This window comes from Neopelma chrysocephalum, unplaced genomic scaffold (genome assembly GCF_003984885.1).
Source record: "Neopelma chrysocephalum unplaced genomic scaffold, ASM398488v2 Primary Assembly neopelma1_23, whole genome shotgun sequence".
NCBI classification, from domain to species: Eukaryota; Metazoa; Chordata; class Aves; order Passeriformes; family Pipridae; genus Neopelma; species Neopelma chrysocephalum.
Genome location: NW_020897691.1, coordinates 19,529,142 through 19,548,793, shown reverse-complemented (window position 1 = coordinate 19,548,793; position 19,652 = coordinate 19,529,142). Strand labels below are relative to the sequence as shown.

General features: G+C 37.6%; 1 protein-coding gene across 2 annotated transcripts in view; it reads right to left on the bottom strand.

The window, feature by feature from the left end:
* The window catches only part of TULP4 (tubby like protein 4), a 151,793-nt gene that overhangs the window by 131,463 nt on the left and 678 nt on the right, over positions 1-19,652 (bottom strand). Inside the window, exon 1 of one of the 2 annotated variants that reach the window (XM_027689122.1) lies at positions 8,067-8,187. The exons of the other annotated variant lie outside the window; for it this stretch is intronic. The gene's annotated coding sequence lies outside the window, so the exon portion shown is untranslated. Of the gene's footprint in view, positions 1-8,066; positions 8,188-19,652 lie in introns of those variants that run through there. 2 annotated transcript variants of the gene reach the window in all.

Below are 19,652 nucleotides of genomic sequence, written 5' to 3'. Positions count from 1 at the left end.
GGCTGAAGAATGTCAGCTTCATACATTTTCTACTTCATTTTGAAAACTTGGATTTGGGGAAGTAATATGATTGCACTTAGTAGATGCTGTGCTAGTTAGCAGACAGCTTCTGCTAAATCTGACAAATATAGGTCATAGTCCTGCAATCATGCTTTGCTCAAGCACGCTTTGCCTTTCCTAGACAAAAGTAACAATAAGAAGATAAAAGCACTCTGAGGTCATTTCATAAGTACTTTTGACCTAAAATTTTATAGCTATTTACCTAGTCACTCTTTTCCTTCTATGCCTAAAATTAGATAAACTTGTTTTAGTAAAATATTTTTTTTATTAAATAAGTACTTCACTAAGTACCTCCAGAGGCACAAAAAAGCCTAATGTTTACTATAGTATGAGCTACTTCTGTATGTCTATGTGAAGGGGTGAAAAAGCAGAACAGTTAGAGAAAAGAAACAACATATAATCCACCTTGATAATTCCCTTTGTAAAACTCAACACCTGTACTGAAGGTTCCTCTTCTGTATTAAAAAAGCTTGCTTGCAAACTATTCAAGGAAAATTCTACTGCTTTTTCTGGTAAGCAGCTTGGCAAGGTAACATCATAATCTTGCAGTGTCAGTCATCCCCTTGAGCTTGCAAAGTCTATTAAAACAAATTACATGAAAACATCTTTTTCAGGATTTCAATTCAGTAGCTTAAGAGGATCAGTATATTCCAGTTTCTTCTTAGATTCAAGGAACATAAGACAGTATAGTACTTCAGTGTCTAAGGCTGCACTGACATCTTAATACTTTCTCCATTAACTGTGTATTATGCAGAAACCACATAATAGGAGGTTACTATGAGAAAACCATGTACTTTCTTGTTACCTTTATTAACTAGATTGTATGAAATCAACAGTTCGGCATCTGCTTGAAACAGAAATTACATTTGATCTGTAGCAGATGGATGTACAAAACAAAATTTATTTAGAGACAAAGGTAAAAATACACTATTTCATAAAGCTGATACAAGGCTTCTGAAATTAAATACCTCAAGAACATTTTTTTAAAAATTTACCCAAATAAGTAAAATTATATATTACTTTTCATTTACTCTTCTACTGAATGACAGCATGAAACAAAGACAGATGATGAACATACAAAAATTACAATGTCAGAATACAAAAATTCTATTCCTAACAATTAAAAGAATTAAATATCTAAATTAATATGGGAAAATCTATTACTCAGTGACACTAAAACCTTAAATAATATCTGACACAGCTGCTGATTTAATTGAATTGTCAATTGTCAAATTGTCAATATTGGGCTGCTTGATGTAAGATATAAAACAAAAAAAATCTATTATACTTCATCTATAATCCAAAGATTATATGTTTGCCTATTTCTTTATAAAAAGATACAAACCAAGACATTACATGTAAATATACTGCCTTGTTTATAACTCCAGACCATCACAACACAGTTGTTTTACTGCCACTGCTATTTCTCCTTGCATCTATATTGTAATGTATTTCTCTTGTACAAGGGGCTGTGTAATGCTTGTGTCACCGGTCAAAATAGAATACGGAAAGTTGCTAGGACTACCTGGGAGAAAAAAAAAGAATAACCCACTCATTGCATTCCCAGGATGAGCAATTCAGTGCATTAATAAAACTGCAAAGCCAGTGTAAGGAGGTGCCATAAACTGTTCCAAGTATGTTAAATAACCATAACATAGCATTGAATGGATAAATGTTCCACAATGCGCTTGCAAAAAGCAAACCTCTAAAGACAATTATCATATACGACAAATAATTTTACAAATTAATGCACCTGAGAGATATGTAATATGCCAGTTTTATCTTCCAAATACTCCCCACACTGTCAATCCTACAGTAATCCTTTCAAAATCTATCACTAAGAATGGGAATAAATAACATTTTACTGATGGATAACCACAAACCCCATAAAACAGATATTCCATCCTTTCCTGTCCATCCCTACTGGACACAAAGTCCTTAAGCAATTGAACTCCAAAAGATCCTACACATATATGATATTTAAGGGACCTGCTAACAAAACCAAGTTTTCTTCCCCTTGCTCTAGAGAATGACCAAAGTATAGCATTAGGTTTAAGAACTCTCTAGAACTTCTTTGCTGTTTCCATCCACGTAGAGGGAGATATTCAACCCTTGGTATTCCAAGACAGCTACAAATTGTCTGCAAAGCCTTTCTGGTCTGTTGAATTATCTTGCCTTTTTTTTTTATTATTTCTATTGGGTATGTAGGTAGGAGACAATATTTACAAGTTTTATGTACTTTCCCCTCCCTTTAGGGGCAAAATGTCTATAAAATAATACAATATCCAATCCATACGATTTTATCTGCTTAACTACAGTTAGCATCTGAAGCACAGTACTTTCTGAAGTCTTGTAACAAGTGTAATCAAAAAAGGCTGGAAAGCTATATTATGTTGATTAAAGCTTGAGAAGCTAAAGCTCACATCCACAAAATAGTTAAATTGGTATTTCAGTTGACTGAAACCAGTAACAAGGCTTTTTATAAATATAACTCACAAGCTTTATTTTGCACTTGTTATGTTTACCAATTTTCATTTCAGATGAAGAAATCCATCTCACAGAAGGCAATATGAACCATAAAATAAAGCAAGACAGTGCTAGATTCTTGACAGACACATTGGAGCAACGCAGAGCTACAGGGATCTGATTACAGACTATCTTCTGCTAAGCAGTCAGTCTCCTGCTGGGATGGGGAGCACATATGCTGGGATGTTCTACAACAAAGCAGTGTTTGTTTCCTATATAGATTCTTATAGATGTCACAGGATTATTCCCTCTCAATGCTTCAACGTTTTATCAAAATTTTTAAGCAAGCATAGCAAGGCACTTACTGTTTAATAACATTACCCCATGCAATGTTGCTCTGTGATTCTTGGATCTGTTGCTCTCCTTGCAAGAGCCAAAAGCCAAAGCACAAAACAACTGCTCTGGGTTGATAAGGAATGCCCTTTATTGCTGCTTCTCAGAACAGTATCCACAACATCAAGAATTCTAACAGACTAAAAGCAAACCCAAGTCTATCTTCCGGAATGTCACATGCAGATGCAGACAAAATCAGGTGCATGCAGGTCACCTGCTCTGTTCCACACTTGTTATTGTTTTTTTGCTCAAAAGCAGAGCTACAAATAACTGACACCTTATCAATTTTCAAATGAAGCTTCTATAATTACATTGCTATGCCCTATGGAAACACTACTGGGTTTCTCATAGCAACCTTCAATGATTCAAACACATAGCCCGGCTCTAACCACAAAACTACTAATAGTAAGAGAGCTTCATCATTCTTCAACAGAAGGGTTGACATGTGACTGGTAGTTACCAATGTCAATGGTAATCCAACAGCTTTATCCAAGTCTTGTCTCCTGAGAAATAAAGCTTTATGGAAAAAGTAGTAGTACATTCAGTATACAGTAGGGCAGGATTGCTTCTATAAGATCTGTCTCACCACTTGCAATGCCTTGAATGCTGAACTACAAAGTCTTTTTAGCAACTCTGTCAGATAGGTAAGTATGATTCCTTCCTAAAGGTTCAGGTCTGCAAGACAAGCAAAGCATTCAAAGCAGCCTATGCCATAGAAAGACTTCTTAATCTCTACCACCTCAATGGCCCAGTCCAATTTTCCTTCCTAGATCTGGTTGGCCCTCATCCCCCTTTTCATTGCTGGGTGGCTGTCTGACACGTCCTTGGGCAGACTCAGTTTCCTAAAACATCAGAAAATAAATATTTTTTAAAAAGTGAGAAATACTCTGTGGCCTTGGGGAGCTGGATTAAAACACTGATGGGTCAGATGAGTGTTGGGGTTGAAGTTAAGGAGCAGGCACAAGACTTAGGTGCAGGGAGACATTTCAGAAACAGATGTTAGCTCAGCTGAACCATGGAACTTCCTCCACAGGACAGAGCTGGAGCACCTTTCTTAATACTGAAGGGAAAGATAGTATCAAAATATGAAGGCAGAATTTACCATTACTGTCTTCCAGCCTATGCTACCATCCTATCACCACTGAGTGTAGCTCATCTGGTATTTTCCTGTCAATTTCTATCTTGCTTCAAAACTTTATTGTCCACTTCTTTCTTTCATTCAAAAAAAGAGTGGTTAAATGTTCCTTCTCATTTTCTGGACCAGATGTTCTCCAAACTGCCATCTGTGCCCCACTGACACACTGTATCTGCATACATAACACTGCAAGTACACAAGGTACTCTGAAGGGTTGTAAGGCTCAGCTTAGAACAAGCAATATCACTGACAACAGTCCAAAATCCAGTGTCTACAATGTTGCTGGGGATAACAAAACAAAACAAAAACAAACAAAAAAACCCACCACAGTATTTTAAAGGATTGCATTTCAGGATTATCTTCCAAAACTCACAACTGTATAAAGTTACTTTCAAAGGAAACCAGAATTTCATTCACAGATATCCAAGTTTTACTAGATTTAGAGACTGTTACTAATAAAACTACACTAGATTTTTGGACTCATATATTAATCACATTTTTCACTGAAAATTGAACTATTTATTTCAAATAAAACAAAGAATTATCACTAGTTTGTGAACTGAGGTGACTTTCTAGATGCTGCATCACTTCATCAGTAGAAATAGCTAATCTCAACATCACATTTCAATTTAATTACATTGTGTAAGAAGAAAACAATCCTTTTCAGTTTCTCCTTGAAAAAAAAACTGACATAAACTATACTGAAATAAACAAAGAATTTTTCATCTATGCCTACTGAAGAAAATCTGTTGCAGACTGATCTGCCCCTTCAGCAAACTGAATCCAACTATTTACTCAACAACTTCCCTCACTTTAGTGGTCTGATACACTTTTAAAACTTCAGCAAAAACATTTAACCAATGCATACTCAGATTGTTTATCAGCAAATATATTTTATTTAAATTTGACAACACTATAGGCTAAACTTACTGCAATAGACTAAGATAAAAAGTTACACTTTTAAAAATAATATCTTTTCATATCTATTTTTAGCCACCCTGTAAGCGCTCTCTAACATATTGTAGAAAAAGACTTCTGGCAATGGTATTGTCAGAAAGGCTTCTCCTCCATTAGGGACCCGTGATTTTGCATGTCCATCACAACGCAAAAAGGTCCCAAATCTCAGTTTAAAAGCTGATAATAAAGATAATACCAAGCCAAAAAGCCAAATTCTAACATAAATTGCATGAGGTACAGGCACACATTCTCTTCTAATCATTCAGCAGTAGACTAGCGACAGTCTCTACCAGGTATAGCAGGAGAAGACATAGCAAACTGACAAGGTCAGACTTCAACACATTTTGTCTGCTTTACAGACTAATAAAGCAGACAAAAAATAGACATATTAGTTTTACTTATTTAAAACTTCAGGAAAATATAGAGTCTTTGTAATTCCAATCTCAACATCTACAAGATTTCAGATGGATGAATATGGCATGAACAATGCATATGTCCAGTTCATAACAGAGGTGCTACGCAGAAATTGGTATTTCTACTTCCTCTCATTCAAAGCGATCTACATATGCACACGTGACAAGAAAAATTGTAATGGTTATTTGCCAAATCCTGCAGAGTCATCTGGCAGCAGTGGGTCAATCTTTCAAAGCTGGTTCCAACCTGACCGGTGACTGATCTGCTCCCTTCCAGCTGAGACATCAGGTCATGACAAACATTATCCCAGTCACGCAGATAACGGCAGAACTGGAGGGAATCCCTCTAAGAGGAAAGCAGAGACACAAAGAGCAAGTTTCCTTCTGGGAAAATGGGATGAACTAAGGCCGTATTGAGAAGAGGCAGGTGGTTCACAGGGTAAAAAGAGCACTAGATCAACATGTGGAATTCGTGCAGTTTTATTTTGAAGCCACAATGCTACAGCTCTTGGGCAAAAAGCCCAAATCAGATTTCAGGCATGGTATTAATTTCCTGGACTGAGTAAACAGGTCAAGAGCCTTACATACATACTAGAGTATCATCTGCCATCTAGTACAAGGGATGCTTAATTAGCTTAGTAAAGATACAGGGTTTGGGGAGGAGAGAGGTGGCAGAATCTGTATCCTTCAGACTAATAATAGCATTTGTAGGATACATTAAAAAAAAATTAAAAAAGGAAACAAAACCAAAGTTATTGAAGCATTTTTTTTTATTAGCACGTCAATTAAATGCTCAATTATTTGACATCAGAAATTGCATGTTCATAAAATCCACTGTGCAAGACAATCCTGTTTCAATAAGTTAGATAGGAGTGTTATTAAAAAAATGTGCAATCAGCAATTAAGCAAAACAGAGACAAAATGCTGATGAAAAAATTAGGAGGGCAGTGATTCCCTTCAAATTATTCCCGTAAAGACCCAACTGATAGAAACATACAATATGTGTCTGCCTTAAAAAATTAATGCAGATTGCAAACTCCTGAGAGAAGAGAGTGTTATCCTCATGCTGGACTCTTCACAGACATATTTTTGGCTACTGCTGTAATCACATAACATGACAGGGGCTGGGGGAACAGAACACGACATGGAAAAATACCTACTCGATAACCACTATACCTGTCTCAACCCAAAAGCTGTGTAGCTTTGCTTCATTTTTGTTTCTGTGAGACAGAAATATGCAACAAAAACAGTGGAAAGCAGGAAGCAATCTTTTCAGCAGATCAAGGCATAGGTTCAGCAAAATATGTTTTTATATTCTCAAGCTACAAACACACTATGATACCTTGTTGATTGTGGGTATAACCACAAAGAGTCAAGGCATTTGACCCAAGGATGTTATGACTATGTTATATACAATCAATTTCTATGATACTAAGGATCTAACAAGCCCCTGACAATAAACAATAGCTGAGAAAGCAAGCTGCTGCATGGCAGCATTTTCAGGCTTTCCACTGACATCATGCTAAGAAAGAGGTAATTGTCCCAAGGCAGATTTTGACTTATCACCAGCATGAGGGAATGCCTTGTTTACAATCCGTAAAGATTTTGAATCTAGAGGAAAAAGAAAAAAAGAAATCAAACACAGACTACACAAACCTATCAGAAAAAAATTAAACTTTTGTCCACTTAGTTTCTAAACACCAGAAAAATTCTGCAGAAGATACTCCATGTGAATGGGTGCTAGGGCAAATAACTCACAATTTGAAGTATCACATTTATTAAGCCTTTGATCCTTCAAATAGTAGAGTATGGGACACCTCTATATTAAGTCTGACAACCTTAACATAAGAAGAGAGACTATAGGTTTCGGAGCAGCAGCCATTTTTTGTCTAAATAGTGTTTTGACCAGTGTTCTGGGCCTGAAATTTTCCAAAATAGTGAACAAAAGCCTGTCAGTTCACAGCAAGAGTGCTGCAAAGTGCACTAGATAGTCTAATGCTGCCAAACAAGCTGCACACTTCTTTGAATCCAGCATCTCTCACAACTCTTCCCTCCTTGTTATCACATATTCATACTTTGAAATATCCTGCAAGAAAAGCTTGAAAGAGAAGGTCTGACTACTGTGGTACAGGCCACCTAACAAACATCAGAGTTTAGAGAGCAAAAACCTTAACGGTCTCACTATGAGGAACTGTGCACAGAATCAATCACACAGCCACAGGAGCCTGTCCTGAAAGAAAAACTCAAAAATGCAGAGGGAAAAGAGAAGACACATGACAGTGCTATCATCTTTTGATGAATTTAAATCCCTGAGAGACCCCTGAATTCATGCAGCTACTCAAAGGCAGCAAGTAAATCTGTGAAGACAAAGTATAAGCCCTTCAAAAAGTAGAAAGAAAAAAAGATAGGTGAACAAGACACGTTACAAAGAGAGGTGGCAAGCAGCTCAAGATGAGACACCCAGGGAGCTTCACACCACAATTTGAGAAACCTAGTGAAGAAAATTATTACAAAAGAATGCAATTTTGTTCACTGCATTTTTCATGGCATGTTTCGTTTTTTTGGTTCAATTTGTTCAGAATAAACATTTGCACCAGAACACTGATAAGCCTCAAAACAAGGACCTTCTTGAGTTTTCTTACCCCACTCTATGACCTAAGAAATTTTATATTCACCTTTTTATCTGGAAGTACAGTTCTCTTCTTCACAGCGTCTCTACCTATATCCAAATGCAAGAAATAACAATCCTATTACCAGTTAACTGTTAACTGTACTGTTGCAGTTAACTGTTAACTGTAAACGGTTAACAGTTTGTGAGAGCAAACTTCATACCTGCATCATGAATTTAAGTCTCACTTTCTCAGAAAAAAACCACTAGTTTAATGCAAGCACCCAACTTCACTCATAATGCAAAAACAGTGCTATTATATACTGCACTGTTCAAAAATAAATCTGGGGCATCATAGCTGAGTTAACCATTAAAGAATTAAAGAAAAATGTTATAGGAATTAGTAATCTGTCCTCCAGAAACAATCCCAAGCAGGTAGGATAAGACTTTCCAACAAAAGAGCAACCCTGCTTTATTTGTACTGCTTCAATAAACACAAACATTGCTGTGAAAATGAAAACTCCCACAACCTTACATAAATATCTGCAGCCAAAAAGCATCTCTGGATAAAGCTGAATACTCTGCAGATGTATTTTCTAATACACAGGGGAGATAGAAATGCACTAACTTTTCTTCACAAATACACTCTTACCAATGAATGAATGATAAAGAGTTCTCATTGCTAACTCCCAAAAATCCTAACACACCATACTCTAATCTAGTGACACTAGATTGTGGACTCCTTCCATGATTCCCTATTCAGTACGAGCACGTCGAGGACTCCTTCAATACAAGACTGCTTTAGTGGATATGTCCAAATACATGCCCTATGTGGATACCTCATCCAGGCACGCACTTCTGTCATTCTTATGGTTTTAAAGTATTGTAACCTTAGCATCATTTCTGTGTCTGATGGTTTACAACATTAAGTGACAAGCCAAGAGTTTACAGCCTCAAGAATCAACTAGAACACCAGGAAATAGAGAGTTGCATACCAGTATTTATAGCTTAGCCTGTCCTGTTTCAGTCCCCTCTCTTTCTGGAACATTTTTAGTTTAACTGGTATCCAGTCTAATCACTTTCAGTTGAGTGAACATTTGACTCAATTCCAACTACACCATGATTTCTTTTAACATGAGCCTGAAATTTTGAACCTTTTATCCAATGTCCTAGGAGTGCTTTACCAGCCTCAGTGAATCCTACAAGAAGTAGGAAAATAGCATTATTCTCGTTATACTGCTGAGTAAAAGACAATTAAGCATCTCAAGGCAATACAGAAGCTTATAGTAGAATTGAGAGAGTACAGAAGTTCTGACTCCCAGCCTGCTGCTGTGATCCTCAACTAACGCACAAGAAAAATAAAATCGAAATTTAACTGTTACTTTAGACTGACACAGGTTGGTTTTGGTTTTTTTAAATCACCATTTCATCAGAACACTCATCTACATGGAGTTGCAGTTGCCTTTTAATTTGCTGTACTTACAGGGCAGCAGCTTCCTACAGCCTACTTCACCTTTCCAACCACAAGACCCACCAGAGTAAACACCAAACAGAGGCAGAACTTCAAACACACTGGGAATTACTGGAATACCTGGGGTTATCTGAAGATAAGCATGGTTTCCCTTACACAAATGATTCTGAAATCTGATCCAGAGGATGCATTCATTTATCTATTACGAAGGACTGGAAAAGATGTCAAAATTCATTAGGATGTCTCAAACGAAGGAAAAACTCTGCAACATTAAAATTAAGTAAAAACAAGACAGAAATCTTTTCTAAAAATAGATCTTGCTGTGCAGCCAAGTATGCCTGCATGCAATTGTTATTTATTTTCAAATTGGGGCAATTTTCCAGGTAGATTTTTAGATCAGCTAACACAATGAGGTGCTTTAAAACTAAACAACCAAAAAAAAAACCCAAACAAGATTTCTCTCCTGATACTTGTCAAAACTGTGACTACACAGCCAGAGGAAAATCAGTATGATCCAAAACCTCACAACATATCTGTCCCATTATATCTTCCTTAAAGATGATGGACAACTAGTAGCAGATCTACTCCTGAAGACACTATAAAAATCCTATTGTTATTTCCAATGCAAAGGTCATTTGATCGTTTTAGGAGGATTTTCATTAAAGCAAATGCTGGCTAATTCTTGGTTTCCCCGTGAATCCTTGGATGACAAGGATGGACACAAATTCAAATCCAAATCATGGATCAAAGTTTTCCTAGTATTTCTGAAACTTCAATGAGCAATGTTATTTTAAAATTCAGAATCACAGAATCAGAACCACAGAATATCCTGAGTTGGAAGGGACCCGCAAGGATCACCACGTCCAACTCTTAACTGCAAGAGGTTGTTCTGGCACTACAGCACTGGACAATTAAATCACAAATATTTTCTCTCCAAACCAGCTAGACGTTCCCTCACACTAGAAATATTTAAAGCAAACTCCAAAGGGAGAAGGGGAAGACAATTAACAATCCAACCGTTGGAATATAACCTCCCTATGACAGGGACAAAAGACTTTACTGTCACATCTCATGGAAATAGGAGGCAATCTTTTGTGAGATCTTTCAGCATTACTGGTCACTTTTAGCCCAGAACAACCACTCTTCGGGTCGTCTGTTTTCTATATTAATAATGACTGCAAAACCCACCAGCATAGTACTGAAAATGAAACTGTATTATAAGAATTTTCCATATAATCTTCTTCCTCATCTCCCTAGCTACATCATCACTATCTAATCAGTGGTCTTTCATTTAAACCCTTGGAAGAGAGAGCAATTTCCAATTCCCTTGTTAATAAAAATAAGTACTAGTTTCGTTTTGGTTTTTTCCCATTATTAACTTCTTGTCCATAACAATCAAAAAAACAAAGTCCTCTATAACTCCTTAATAGGATTTAGAAGATACCATGCAAAAGTCACTGAAGCCAGACTCTAAAATCCTTCCTTTAAAAAGCCATTGTGAATCCTGCCTCTAAGAGTCAATATGGTTATTAAATCCTCATACTGCTTCATGTCAGCCCTGTCCATGTGTCTTCACCATCTCTCTGTCATTCAGGTATTGGATATTTATCCATTGGATATGGGTATTTTTTGACTGAACATGTTTCCCTAATGAGGACAGTCAGCAATTTGCTACTAGGAAGTATGTAATAACACAATTCTTGTGAACTACTTACATTATGTGGATGAAATGTATCTGTACACATCAGCTTTGCTCTGCTTCCCTTCTGTCCTCACTCCATGTCCATTTCCTCTGCAGAAGAGCAGACTAGCATCTTGCTAATAAGACTTACAGCATTTAAGCTTAGGTATTTTCCAGGAGATGCTGTCAACGCATTTACCCAGCATGAGCCCCTGATGCTTCTGGGAGGAGGGACTAATACTGTACAGCCATCATACTCCTAGCACTAGTATTGAGCTCAAATTATACTTTTTTTATACAGTACGCTTTTCTCAATCTCATTACAGCTCCAGTGAACAGACTTTCAAATTCAAAAATTCTCTTTGCAACACTAGGAAATAACTTATATTGGATTTAATACATGTTCCACAGGGTTAATTCTGCTGGTATAAAGGAAGAGAGAATGTCTCCTCAGTGGGCTGGCAAAATCTGGTAGGAATCCACCTCTGCAAGGTCTGTAACTCAAAGGAAGAGGACTTAACCACTTAATCTTGTGATTTGTATTTGCTTTTAATAGAACCCTGCATGAAAGTTTTTTTTGTTGAGAGAACAGACTAATTCCTGCTCATAGTGGTCTATTACAGTTCCCAATAAGATGATATAGATATCCTTAGAAGAACCGTGTCCCTTCCTCCACTGCTCTAATCTTTTTTTAATCTTTTTTATATCTCTATCTCCACTTTGGAAAAACATCAAATGGTTTCAAAGTGCATACCTGTAACACGAGCTGGTATAATTTTATCACTTGATTATTCATGCAAGATAGCGGATTTCCACTGCATAGCTTCCCATGTCATTATAAAATTCAAATACATTTATTTAAATCTCTCCTAGAATCAACCACTTTCACTGTTTCAGCTAATTGAATTAATAAACAGCTAATGGACAATGGAAGCTGTGGCCCCATTTTCTGTTCTGACAAAGTAAAAAAAAAATATATACACCATAAAGGATCCTTTGTCTTAGACATCATTAAACATCATTAAAGATCTGCTAACAAACCCTAACATTTAAGAGAAGGAAGTAAGAACCCAAACCAGGGATAAGTTCATAACAAACCGCAAAAGCACTCAACAGACTCCAGAGCAATCCAAGTCCAGAAATGCACATCAAACCCATTTGATTTATATCGTTTCCTCACAGATTAAGTGAAAATTTGGGTATTGACCATCTCATCTCATGGCAGGGCTTCACGAACGAAGATTTGGGAAGGACTCTACCCTCATTTGCTACAAGTGTGCTGGTAGCTAAAGAGGCCAATGCAAGATAGACAAGTCCAGTTGCAAAAGGCACAGCAGAAAGACTCCTTGGATGGTATCGGCAAGACCTGATTCTTTCTGTGTTGTCTTTTCTCCTCTCGGGTATTGACCATAGGAAAGAGCCATTTCATTAACATACTGTTCTGTTTCCAAATTATTCAGGAGTGCCTTACTTTTTTCTTGAATGACCATATGACAAATACAGATATGTGTCCTCTGCTACTCAATTACAGAAAGTTCACACCAAAATCTCAATCAAAAACTTCCTTTATTCTTGTAAAAAATTACAAACTTGGCAACTACTTTTCAAAGGCCAGCTTTTTATAGGTAGAATTCATATACAGATATGAACACCATGGTCTTTACAAAAAGACACATTGCTAAGAGCAAAATTGACTATAAGCAGTTCTCAGGTTCCATGTTAAGATAAATGCAAGGCATAAATAAACTGGACTTTACTGGAAGTGAGATTTTACGAAGACTTCTTTTTTTGTATTTCTCAGTAAACAAGAGTTCGTACACAGGGCCTCACATTCCATATGTACACATCAAGAACTCAACTTTATCCATTAAAGTTTCATATAAAATTTTACAAATTAAAAACAACTGGGTTTTACACCATATAAAATGAAAGGAGTGGAGGATTGTAACTCTTAAAGTGGCAACAGTCTAACTAAAAATGGACACTTTAAACTTCTGTCATTCTTGTGTCACAGGATGCAGCAGATGCTAAAGCTATCACAGGTTCAAAAAAAAGATGCATAAATTCATAACTATTACAACCCATGTGATTAATTACCAAACCATCTGCCCAGAGACCCCTAAACTGCATCCTGTTAGAAATCAGTGATATTTCCCTTCAGACACTCAGCTATTTGCACACGCTATGATACTCTTCCCTGGGCATTTGCTATCATTCACCGTTAAAAACAAGATACTAATGTAGAAACATCTCTGGTCTGAGCTGATATACCATTCTTAGGTCTGTATTTTTGTGCCTGGGAAACAGGAAGGTACAATACCTAAAGCTGGTTCAACACCTACACTGTTCAAGTCCCTCATTTCCAAACACTATGTAGGGCACTTGTATGGCAGCCAAGATATTTATATAGTAACAGTTCTTAATATACTTACATGACTCGTGAGAGCTGGGAAAGACACCACAAATATATAACTCTTCCTCCTTCTCCCTTAGCTGAATTCACTCCCCCTTAAAAGTTTTACTTAACACTTAAAATAGCTTTATGAATAACATTTTCAATATTTTTATACAACATTAACTATTATCCACACCTCCTATGATCTGCAAGACAGGACTTATGTTAGTCAATCTCCCTTCCGGGTATTTTATTCAGATTTTAGACAGGTAGATCTCTAGGGTTGTGTTTTATTTTTTAGGTATTTACAACTGAAAGAATTTCCTAAAAGTCATCCTACCTTTCCATTAGAATAGAGAGATCTGTTCTTTATAAAGCACAGGCAGCAATAACATTGCTACTAATGCTTGGATGCCCAACAGACGTGGGTTCCCACTGTACTAAATAACGCACCCAAAAGAGAATAAAAGTGAGAGTGCTTTCTCCCTCTCACAACTTAAGAATTTTTTTAATTATGGTCTTTCTACAACTTAAGAGCCTCCTGTGGACTGTGATCCATTACGATCACAGCAGGCAGTCAACCTTTGCTTTTTACAATAACTTTATTTGCTACTTATCTTCAAAAATACTGCTCTTCTATCATATTCTTACTATAGATGCAGAAAGATTCTCTTTTCATATTGTGTCCAACATTCATGGCTCCTTTCTATGTTTTTGTCTGCTTAAACGGCGCCAGGTACCACTGGTAAAGTATTTGCACGAATTTTCTTTAAATGGCTATGTGAATGGATTTGGTCACCTTTGAAATTTTACATTGCGATTACTGTCCAAACTAGTGAAACAATAGATATATGAAGACTTTATTTAGAAAGCAGTTAAGCTGCAAGATATTTGCTTCAACAAGTCTTTAGTGAAAAGACTGTCTTCAAAGGAGAGGAATCTATTCCACTGCACATACAAAGCAGAGAAAGAACTGATAAGATGGATTGATATAAGTATTAAAAAATGCTAGATCTTTATATTCTAATGGGAGAATCATTCTTCAAGTAAATGTTTTGCAAAAAGTATTTTGCACACGACAAGGATGTTGGAGACTGTTCACACCCAGGAAAGTGTATGACTACCAGTTGGGTCTGCTAGCTCTCAAACTATGGAGAGAGCAACAAAGGACCTCCACACTACACAAACAGCCCAGCTTTCCAGTGGGAGATTCCTCAGACCAGCTTTGATATAGCTATCAATGATATGGCACATAGCTGAATAATACTAAGGTCTTTCATAGGTATAAGCACAAAGTGAAAACTATTATCACAGACCATTTAAAACATACTGAAGTTTTTAAGTACTGTAAAATAATGTAAACAACAGCATTAGTTAAAAATGACACAACATAGAAATAATGGATCAAATACAAAAAAATGGTTCAGAACAAAGAGTCACACAAAAACAATGAACATACCAATAGGTAGTTTCTTGAAACTGGACTTCTCAAAACATTTCCTCTTGGACCTTTTTCCAAATAACCTGAAACCGTGCAAACCTAACTGAAATCTAGATGTTAGCCTGACAACAAGCAGGCATTGTTTCTACAGAGATCCAACTCAAATAATTGACTATACCTATAAGAATTCTAACAAACACTTCATTACAGTAGGTAAGCCTTCGTTTCCTTAATAAAAGGTTCACAACTTAGATGCAAGTTATCCAAGCTTATGTTACTTGATAGCATTACACTGTTTAGCAATACAGTTCCTATATTATTTATTATATAGAATCACAGAATATGCTAAGTTGGAAGGGACCCACAACGATCACCGAGTCCAACCCTTAGCCCTACACAGGACCATCCCCAAGAGTCACACCATGTGTCTGAGAGTATCATCCAAATGCTTCTTGAACTCTGTCAGGCTTGGTGCTGTGACCACTGCCCTGGGGAACCTGTTCCCGTGCTCAACCACCCTCTGGGTGAAGAACATTTTTCTAATATCCAACCTAAATCTCCCCTGACACAACTTCAGGCCATTCCCTTGGTTCCTGTCACTGGTCCCCACAGAGAAGAGATCAGTGCCTGCCCCTCCTCTTCCCCTCACAAGGAAGTTGTAACTGCAATGAGGTCTCCTCTCAGTCTCCCCTTCTCCAGGCTGAACACACCAAGTGACCTCAGCCGCTCATCACACAGTTTCCCCTCAAGGCCCTTCACCATCTTCATGCCCTCCTTTGGATGCTTTCTAACAGCTTAATATCTTTCTTATATTGTGGTGCCCAAAACTGCACACAATATTCAAGGTGACGCCGCACCAGTGCAGAGCAGAGCGGGACAATCCCCTCCCTCGACCGGCTGGTGATGCTTTGCCTGATGCCCCCCAGGACACGGTTGGCCCTCCTGGCTGCCAGGGCACTGCTGACTCATATTCAACTCGCCATTGACCAGGACCCCAGGTCCCTTTCTGTGGCACTGCTTTTCAGTATCTCCTTCCCTACGCTGTACGTACATTCAGGATTGCCCCATCCCAGGTGCAGAATCCAGCACTTTCCCTTGTTAAACTTCATATGATTGGTGATTGCCCAGTCCTCTGATTTGTCAAGGTCTCTCTGCAGGGCCTCCCTGCCTTTGATGGAGTCAACAGCTCGTCCCAGTTTTGTGTCATCTGTAAACTTGCTCAGTATCCCTTGCAGTCCTGCATCCAAGTCATTTATGGAGATGTCGAAAAACACAGGGCCTAAGATGGAGCCCTGTGGAACCCCACTAGTGACAGGTCACCAGTCGGAGGTTACCCATTCACTGTTACCCTCTGTGCTCAACCATGAGCCAATTGCTCACCCACTGCATGATGTGTTTATCCAGCTGTGTGCTGGACATTTTGTCCAGAAGGATCCTGTGAAAGACAGTATTGAAAGCTTTACTGAAATCCAAAAACATGACATCGACTGCCTTCCTTTGACCAGCTAGGTGGGCTATCTTGTCGTAAAAGGAAATTAGGTTTGATAAGCAGGACTTTCCTCTCATGCTTCCCAAACTATAGTCCTTCCCTTATCAAACCTTTCATACATTTCCTAACTTGTATTTTATCCCCATCCTAACCACTAGACCACCAGGGGTCCCCGGCGCTCTCACCGCCGCGGCCCGGGTTCGATTCCCGGTCAGGGATACTCCCCCGGGCAGATGGAGCTCGTTAGCCCTGTAAGGCCATCCATCTATGAGAAGGTCACTCTAAACAAACCTACGTCCTGAGGACCTCACTGCCATTGTCCAAGCTCGCTTGGCCCCAGCAGATGAACCTTAGGATTAAAGGGTGGGCTCAGTTCAGCGCATGCTGTGTCTCACCTAAAAATTCCATTGCGCAGGCTTGAATGGTAATAGACCTTTCCCAAAATCTTCGTTCGCGAAGACTGGCCATACATTTTATCCCCAAATAGCAATGATTTAATGTATTGTCTTGAACTTAAAAAAAGACTTTTTGTCCTATTTTGCAAAATAGCAACTGAGTAGAAGACCTCAAGACCTAAACTAAACTATTTACATGCACCAATAATATAATTAGTAATAATCATCTGCGCACCCCAACTGATAGAGGTAGTTGGAAAACAACTTAAGGGTGTGTAATTCACACCTCTAGCATCAGAAGTTTGTTCTGTTACCAGAGCATTACAAAAATGGAACACTGATCGTGACTGGAACTGGTGGTTCCAGTCAAAAAAACGAAATGTAAGATTCTGTACTATTTCTACCAGCTCTCCATGGTGGAGATGAAGGAAAACAAAGAAGACATGAGGATGCTGGCCATGTAACCTCACACATTCACACACACTTTTCTTCCTGATAGATATCAAGAGACATATATTCTAACTCTCTTAGCAGTCAAGCTCACTGGTAACTGAACTAGAGGCGTGCACCATTACTACTTCAATCACCTTAACAGGAACTGTCCTGAATCATTTTCTTACTCATCAATGAATTTGGTTAAGCCTTCAGCAAAGTCTCTTCTAACACTAAGAAGAGAAGTCTGTTATACGTAAAGCACAGGCTTAGCTTCCAACACTGGCATGGAAGGTACAGTGTGAAATTACCTCAGTCTTCATTAAATGAAATAAAAATGCTGCAACAGAAAACTGTACAAAACAGAAAGGCAAGTTTGTGGGGGTTTAGTGTAAAAAAAGGATTAAATAAAAAATCTGATTTTATTATTAGACCTTCTTACAGAGTTTCTTATAACAATCACAGGCAGACAATGATCTCTTTATGAGCACTAGATAAGATGGTAATAATTACCCTAAGATAAGAAGAGAATAATTACACTGAATTCTTTTGCAAGGTGCTTTGAGACCTAATAATGAAAAGCACTGCTAAAAGCTGTGTATTATAAGTATGCTTAATAATTACATAAAACAAGTACAACTTTTTCTAGAGGCTAGTTATAAACAAAACTGATTTTATTTGAAAGTTCAGCTGAATCAATCTTTTTTTGTGATAAAAAGGTATCAGGTGCACTAAACAGCTTTCTTGGTGCAAGGTTATAATAGAACGATTTAAAGCTATTCATCGCCTTACTGAAGGAAATATATTGAACATTTTAAACAGACCATCATGAGCTCAGTATAGTTCAACATGAGCAGGGTTTTCATAGAATAATGAAACATGTTAAGGGTTTTACAATAAACATCTGTTGACTAGGTGAGAATTCTGCAGTTGTTAGAATTGATGTACAAAAAAAATAATCATCGTTCTATGAAAATCATTCATAATACTTATAGTTGTCAGTTTTGTAAGCTATTTTTAATCTTATATATCTATCTATACACACACACCAACCCACTATCTCCTTTCAGCCCCCAAGAAACTGATAATGACCTTCTTATAAAATTCCACCGGGGGCGTGGGGGAATATGCAGTTTTTTGAAATAGCTCTACTTTGCTTGACATTCATATTGCCTGTGAAAAATGAGGCCCACTTGTGCGAATGTTCCTTATAAGAGCAATCAGGTTAGGAATTACTGGCATGAAGCTATTTCTTGAATTAAGATTGCAAGATCAAGTTAATAGCTAGCATCCCCAGGAATCACCATGCTTTTGCTATTGTGGAAACATCTGTGATGGTATTATCGAAATTATTTTACCAGAAGTCTTGATGTAATGAGAAAATAAGTTAACCCTTTAAGCTTAAGTGTAAATAGTTAATTGTTAGGGGTTCATATAATCATCTTCAAAGCTGTCAATACTGTATTTCTGGTAAAATACCTGCTATTTTGACACAGCTCTCACTATACTTAATTTTATTAAACAGTTATTTTTAGTGTTAAGATTTACATTTTGCAAATTATTTGTAAAAGCAGACATTAAAAAACAACTTTTTTATTTACAGCTTCCATATCTGTAGAAAATATCCATTGCAAATATCCCTTACCTATTCAAAACACAGGATGTTGCTCACCAATCAGTAATCCTTGGACAGGCAAATGTAATATAGGCAAAACGAAACTACCTATGACAATAACATGACTACAATTATTTTTTTTTAAGAAAAAAACTTTTCTATGAAGAGGCCTTTGCCTTATTCTTTTTTGAAAACATGTATATCTAAGTTATGGAAGAAAAAGGAGTCTTAAATACTAAAACATCACATTTGACTCAGGCAGTCCCTTAACCTCAAATCGCTGGAGGCCTGGCTGTTTTCCCAAAGATTCACAGCACGCTCACCCTGTTGTTATGGTGTTTCCTAAACATCTGCTACGTGCCACTTGCGGAAACGGGAATCCAAACAAGACGGACCTTTAATCTGACCCCATACAGTTGTTTTAATTGTATGTTCTAATGTCTACGTCAAATTTAAGCACTGAATAGGCAAACGATTCGTGCACTTTTTTCGGAAACCTTTAGGAAGCCAATGTGCTGGAACACGTTCGCACAGAGACGCTTATTGAAAGGCACGATGAGAAAACACAACACGAAAGAATGCGAAGGAGTTGCTCTCCTTGGGCGAATTTTACCATATCGTAGGGCATATTTCCGAACCGTGTGCCCCCAGACCTCTCCGTCCCCCTCCCCGTAAGGGGGCCTGGACAGACGTCGGAGAAA